This window comes from Gymnogyps californianus, unplaced genomic scaffold, assembly GCF_018139145.2.
Source record: "Gymnogyps californianus isolate 813 unplaced genomic scaffold, ASM1813914v2 HiC_scaffold_448, whole genome shotgun sequence".
Classification (NCBI taxonomy): Eukaryota; Metazoa; Chordata; class Aves; order Accipitriformes; family Cathartidae; genus Gymnogyps; species Gymnogyps californianus.
In genome coordinates, this window is record NW_026114343.1 from 3,527 (window position 1) to 10,615 (window position 7,089).

The 7,089-nt window shown below is 48.1% G+C and overlaps 1 pseudogene; it reads left to right on the top strand.

Moving 5' to 3' along the window:
- The first annotated feature begins 471 nt into the window (after positions 1-471).
- On the top strand, positions 472-1,414 carry LOC127028860 (olfactory receptor 49-like; annotated as a pseudogene).
- Positions 1,415-7,089: the final 5,675 nt, after the last annotated feature.

A 7,089-nucleotide genomic window follows, 5' to 3' on the forward strand; every position in this document is an offset into this window, starting at 1 on the left:
AAAAGGCAAGTACTGAAAAGTAGAAAGAATAGCTTTCAACATACATGTTTGGTTTGATTTGATTTGATTTGATTTGATGGTTTAGCATTTGTGCAATAGAAGAGATGAGTTTGGCACAGAGGTGTGACAGATGTTTGCAATAGGTCTGAGTGAATTTGGAATTTCCCAGGAATGGGGTGAAATAGCTAACAGCCTCTTTAAAATCTTCTGTCCTGGAGAAAGAATCCTTTGTGAGTGTTTGAAAAAGGTAGAAAGAAGACAGGAAATGCTCTGAGGACTCTAACTGAAATGTACAACATAAAAATCAGGGTGTGAGCAATGCTTGAAGGCTCTCTCTCTGTGTTATATAGGAAGATTGCGGGAAAGGAAAGAAGCAGAAAAGGAAGGACCGAACTTTTCATCCAGACTGTGAAATTATCACACTTGCTTTTTGCCATGTTCCTGTCTCGGCAGGATGAACTGAAATTCAGCATGGGAGCAGAAAATGAATCTGCAGTTACTGAGTTCATCCTAGAGGGTTTCTCGGGGCTTGATCAAAGCCTACAGCTCTTTCTCTCTCTGGTCCTTCTGCTCATATACCTGACAACAGTGATGGGGAACGCAACCATCATCTTCCTCGTGTGTGTGGATCACCGCCTGCAAACCCCCATGTACTTTTTCATCAGCAATCTGTCCTTCCTGGAAATCTGGTTTACATCCTCCACAAGCATCAAATTGTTTGTGATCCTGAGTTCTGGTAGGAGAACAATCTCACTAAGCACCTGCTTTGCCCAATGCTATTTCTATTTGCCTGGGCGGTACAGAGCTTGTTCTACTTGTTGTCATGTCCTTTGACCGCTATGTTGCCATCTGCCAGCCTTTGCATTATGCTGCCATCATGAAGCCTCAGCTCTGCATCCACCTGGTTGTTGCCGCTTGGGTCATAGGCATCACGCTCTCGAGTTACCATCTGGTCCTCCTCTACAAGCTGACTTTCTGTGGCTCGAACAAGATCCACCATTTTTTTTGTGACAACTCGCCCTTATTCAAATTGTCCTGCTCTGACACCAGCCTGCTTTGGAAAATAGACTCTTTTATCATCATTGGTCATACTGGGTTCCTTATGTTTAACTCTGGCATTTTACATGGGCATCCTTTTCTGTATTCTACACCTTCCAGCAGCCTCTGGGAGGAAAAAAGCTTTTACTACCTGTTCTTCCCATCTCATCACCTTGGCCATTGCATATGGGAGCTGCATTGCTCTCTATGTGTGTCCTTCAGAAGATGTTTCCTTGGAGACAAACAGAGTTGTAGCTTTGCTGAACACTGTCCTGTACCCATTCTTAAATCCGTTCATCTACAGTCTTAGAAACAAGACTGTGATACTGGCCCTGAAGAAGCCATTGCCCGTGCAACAATGCAGCTTTTCCCCTAATCCTGGTGCATTTCTGGACAGCAATTCCAATGTCTGCTCTCATATGTTAAGCAATACCAATGCATATGTATGTAACCTCCAAATACAGATGCCTCAGGAGATTTATGTTCTTGTTGGATTGTGTTAGGTTAAGCGATAAGAAGCTCATCTGCACACACAAAGAAGGCACTGACAATGGCAGGAGGAGTAACTCAGTTAATACCCTGCCCCAGCTGCTCCCAGGCCCATCACAGGAGAGCCACCAGCTCATCAAGAACCCATCTCCACAACCTGAGAAGAGCACAGAGGCACAGTGGCAGGTGGGAACCCAAATTACAGGCTCCTGAGGAATGAACACCTTGTCCCAGCTCCTTCCAGGGCTGCCCTGGGAGAGCCATCAGCCCCGTTGTCCAGGTGTGAAAAAGAAATGCTTCCTAACGTCCAGTCTAAACCTCCCATGGCGCAGCTTTGAACCATTCCCACGCGTCCTGTCCCTGGATGCCAGGGAGAAGAGATCAGCACCTCCCTCTCCACTTCCCCTCCTCAGGAAGCTGTAGAGAGCAATGAGGTCGCCCCTCAGCCTCCTTTTCTCCAAACTAGCCAAGCCCAGTGTCCTCAGCCGCTCCTCACAGGACATTCCTTCCAGCCCTTTCACCAGCTTGGTTGCCCTCCTCTGGACACATTCAAGTATCTTAACATCCTTTCAAAATGGTGGGGCCCAGAACTGCACACAGGACTCAAGGTGAGGCCGCACCAATGCTGAATCCAGCGGGATAATCACCTCTTTTGACCGGCTGGTTATACTGTGTTTGATGCACCCCAGGATGCGGTTTGCCCTCTTGGCTGCCAGGGCACGCTGCTGACTCCTATTGAGCCTGCTGTCGACCAGCACCCCCAGATCCCTTTCTGCAGGGCTGCTCTCCAGCCACTCCTTTCCCAGCCCATACTTGTGCCTGGCATTATTTCCTCCCAGGTGCAGAATCGGGCATTTGTTCTTGCTAAACATGGTGAGAGTTGCCTCCTCTGGGTCATGCATACAGCTGTTAAACTGCACAGGGCCCAGCAGAGTTTCCTGTGCTGCCCATCATGCCCCAGTATGTCCCAGTGGTCTCCAGGTAGGGTATGACCCCTTCACCATTGCACTCTCAGCCTGATCCTCCAACTGGTGTTTTACCTATCTGTTTGTCTGCCCTTCCAGACTGTAATGGCCTAACTTGGGTACAAGAATATCGAGGGAGGACCATGTCAAAAATCTTGCTGAAGTTGCGGTGAACAACAGCCGCTATTCTCCCCTCCTGCACAAATGCCATTACTTCCTCATGAAGGCAGTCAGATTGGTGAGGCAGGATTTACCCTTTGAAAGTTCATGCTGACTGCTTTTGGACACCTTCTTCTCTTTAAAGGTCCCAGAAATGTCACCCAAGAGATATCGATGGCTTAGTGCTCACCAAGATGAGCTTGTACAGCCTGTGGATCCCTGGGTGGCACTTTTGGCCTCTTTCAAAGATGGGTGCAACATTTGCTTGTCCTCACTCACAAGACACCTCTACCAATCCCATGACCTTTCAAAAGCGATATTCCACAGAAATATCGATCTTTCCCTGTGCTTCATTACCACTATTCTGCCTGTGATACGCTGTGTTTAATTTCTCTGATCTTTCACTTACTTTCCCCTGTCCTGATACAATGACCATTTCTGAAGTCATCTTTTCAGTAGACTGTCTAGACAAAGGCCCTTTCCATTATTCTCCAGTTTTCTCCTCCCTTTACTCTTTGTTCATTCAGATACCTCTCACCTGTGCTGCTGCTTTGAGCTTCAGGGAGTTAAAGCTTGCCTGACTTTCAGGAGTCTAGTTGTCTCTTTAGCCAATTCTTTCCTTATGTTTATATCTGCTGGTTTGTGTCTGTCTGTCTAGAACATTTCTCATAAGATCATCCCTTGTAGAAAGGCAACCTCAGTAGAGATATCCTGTACTTAGCATATGCTTCAGGAGTGCGTTTTATTGTTTAGGAAACTTTATCATGCTTTACTTTTCTTTGCTTGCAAACAGGAAAAATGCTTCTGTGCCTGTGTGCAGCCAGTTCTCTAAGGAAAGCAGGTGGGAGATGGGGCAAGGGAGCTGTAACATTCAGCTCCCAGAGTTCAGAGAAGTCTGATGGAAGGCAAAGTGAAGCAAGTCCCAGGCGGCCAGTGACAGAAATGGGGAGGCTGGGGAGGTGAGGAGCAAGGTTGTCCATACAGTGTCAGACCTCAAGGGACTGCTTTTCCTGCCTGCCCAGACCTCCTGAGGAGACACTCTGCATCAATATCAATTGGAGAACGCTGCTATCACCTCTTCTCTAAACTGAAATTAATAAAATAGAATGTTTAAAAAATGTATTTTTTATTAGGTGCACTTTGAAATCTTCCTCTTTAACCTACTATGAAATGATTCCAATTAGCTGTACAGGTCTTGAAGACTGAAGAAAATTACAGGAGGAGAAATAGCTCGTTAGGCCTTTCTGTATTTTAATGAGCCCCATGGTGTATTTGGCCCTGAGTCTAGTTAGTGTTAGGGTATGGGCTTGCTTTGTGGATTAGGGTTTGGTGTAGGGCTGGGGTGAGGGTTAGGGTCAAGGCTAGCATTTTAATGTTAGGGATAGAAGCTAGGAATAGAGTGAGTAATAGGGTGAGAGTAAGAGTTTATGGGTTTGGGCTTTGGTTTAGAGGTAAGGTTTGAGGTTAGGGATTAGAGTAGTGGATTCCTGTCAGGGTGAAGGGTAGAGTTTAGGGGAGGATTAGGGCTTAAGGTTCCTGGTTAGAAACAGGGTAAAGGCCTAACATGAATGTTTTCACAGTCAGTGTTGCAGTGGCATCAAAATTACCTGAACACATCTTTCCTCTTCAAAATCTTTCCTCTCTGTTGGCCAAACCCCTCTTCCCTCCCCCAAATCTCCCATCTCTCGTCCCAGCTACCCCTGACCTCCCAAAGCTTTCATCTTGTTGGGGACAATATTGTAATGGCTTTCAAGACTGCAAGTATCTTTCTCCCCACTGCTGGCCAGTCAGGAGGACCTCACAGCCAAGCATGTGCTGCTGTGCTGTAGAGGTTCCTGCTCAGCCTGCCCAGCAGTGCTGGAGGCAGGCGATGCCCTCCACCACCTCTGAGGTACTCTGCCTGCATACCAGCTCGTGCTCCAGAAGGGCTCCCATATGTCCTGGCACACAGGGGTGCTTCAGCTACCCCAGGGCAGTGGCCACCCCTGTGTGGATAACTGAATCAAGCCCTGAATGTAGATTTTCCAAAAAAACGTGTAACTTCGGCATAAAAGAACTCAATGTAATAGCTGAAAAAGTCTTCATTTCCAGCATTGCTAGGTTTTTAATGAAACTTTTCATTATTTTTTTCATAGTTTTTTATTAGCAGCACCAAGGGTATGTACTAGCAAGCTAATTATTGCTCTATGGAAAGAGTTTTATGCAGCCACTTCCCACAATACATTTTGTTACCAATGGTTCAAATGGAGAAACATTGCTCAGAGGAACTGCTGTATTTCTATTGGCAATTTTTCTCTCTCTCCTTCTGCTCTCTGTCTTTTCTCCTTCCTCTGCCTATTCTACCTTCAATGAACTCTCCAAAGGAAAGACTTGTTGCATGACAGAATAACTCAGGTTGGAAGGGACTTGAATACTGTCTTCTCTGACTCTCCTGCTCGAGGCAGGTTGAAGTAGATGAGGTAGCTAAAAGGCTCCCCCCAGCTTGCCATCATCCACAGAGGAGCTGAAGGTGAGCTCCATCCCATCATACCGGGAGATAATAAAGATATTCCACAGTGTTGGCCGAAGTGCTGGTCACTCAGGGATGTTGCTAGTGACTGGTTGCAGGAAGACTCCATACCCCCGAGAACATCTGGGCCTGATCATCCAGCTAAACTCCTCTAGCCTCTTCTTCCTGTTGCCTTCTGTTGCCTCCTGTTGCTTCTTCACCTCCTCTGCCTTCTCCTCCTCCTGTTGCCTCCTGTTGTCTCCTCCTCCGGTGGTCTCCTGTTTCCTCCTTTTGCCTCCTCCTCCTCTTTCCTCCTTCTCCTCCCCTCTTCTTGTTGCCTTCTGTTGTCTCCTGTTGCCTCTTCCTCCTCCTCCTTTTATTGCCTCCTGGTTCCTTCTGTTGCCGCCTTCTCTTGCCTGCTGTTGCCTCCTGTTGCCTCCTCCTCCTGATTCCTCCTATTGCCTCTCCCTCAAGTTGCCTCCTGTTTTTTCTTGTTGTGTCTCCCTTCACCTCCTGTTGCCTTGTTGCCTCTTCCTGCTCTCTCTCCTGTTGGTTCCTCTTTCCTCCTGTTGCCTCCTTTCCCTCATCCTGCTCTTGCCTCCATTTTCCTCCTCCTCCTCTTGCCTCCTGTTTACTCCTCCTCTTGTTGCCTCTTGTTGTCTCTTGTTGCCTCTTGGTGTCTCTTGTTGCCTCCTACTCCATTTGCATCCTCTTGCCTCCTCCTCCTCCTCCTCCTCCTCTTCCCTCCTGCTGACTCCTTTCCTCCTCTTGCTTCCTCATCTACCTCCTCCTGTTGGTTTCTCTTGCCACTTGTTGCCTCCTCCTTCTCTTGTCTCCCGTCTTTCTGTTGCCTCCTCCTCCTGTTGCCTCCTCCTCCTGTTGCTTCCTGTTGTCTACTCCTCCTGTTTTCTTCTGTTGCCTCCTTCTGCTCCTGTTGCCCCTTGTTCCCTCCTCCTCCTCCTCCTCTTTTGCCCTCCTCCTCCTATTCCCTCGTGTGGACTCCTGTTTCCTCCTCCTCTTCCTGTTGCCTCTGGATCCCTCTTGTTGCCTTTTCCTCCTACTCATTTTGTCTCCTCTTTCCTTCTGTTGCCTCCTATGGCTTCTTCCTCCTCCTCCTCCTCCTTTTGGCTCCTGTTTCTTTCTCTTGCATCCTCCTCCTCCTGTTGCCTTCTCTTTCATCCTGTTGTATCTCTTTCATCTTGTTGTATCTTGTTGACTACTCCTTCTTCTCCTCCTCCTCTTGCCTCCTGTTACTCCCTCTGTCCTCCTTTTCCTCCTCTTTCTCCTTCTTCTGTTTCCTTCCATTGCATCCTCCTCCTCTTGTTGCATCCTGATCTCCTGTGTCCTCCTCCTCCTGTTCTTTCCTGTTGCCCTTTCTTGCCTCCTCTTGCCTCCTGTTTCCTCCTCCTATTGCTGCCTCTGGTTGCCCCCTCCTCCACTTGCCTCCTCTTGCCTCCTCTTGCCTCCTCTTGCCTCCTTTTGCCCCCTGTTGCTTCATCCTCCTCCCGTTCTCTCCTGTTGCATCCGGTTGCCACTTCCTCCTCTTCCTCCTCTTAATGTTGACTCCTCCTACCTCCTGTTGCCTCCTCATCCTCCATTCTTCTTCCTCCTCTTCCTCCTCTTCTTCCTCCTCTTTCTGTTGCCTCCTGTTTCCTCCTGTTGAATCATCCTCCTGTTACCTCTTCTTGCTTCCTGTTGCTTCCTCCTTTTCCTCCTCCTCTTGCCTCCACTTGACTCTTGCTACTTCTTCCTCCTGTTGCCTCCTGTTGCCTCCTGTTCCTCATGTTGCCTTTTTGTCCTCATGCTCTTGTGGCCTCCTGTTGCCTTTTTTCCCTCTTCCTCTCCTCCCTCTTCCTCTCCGTTACCTCTCCTGTTGCCTCCTCCTTTTGTTGCCTTCTCCTTTCCCTCCTCCTTCTCCTCCTGTTACCTCCTCCTCATCTTCTCCTCTTC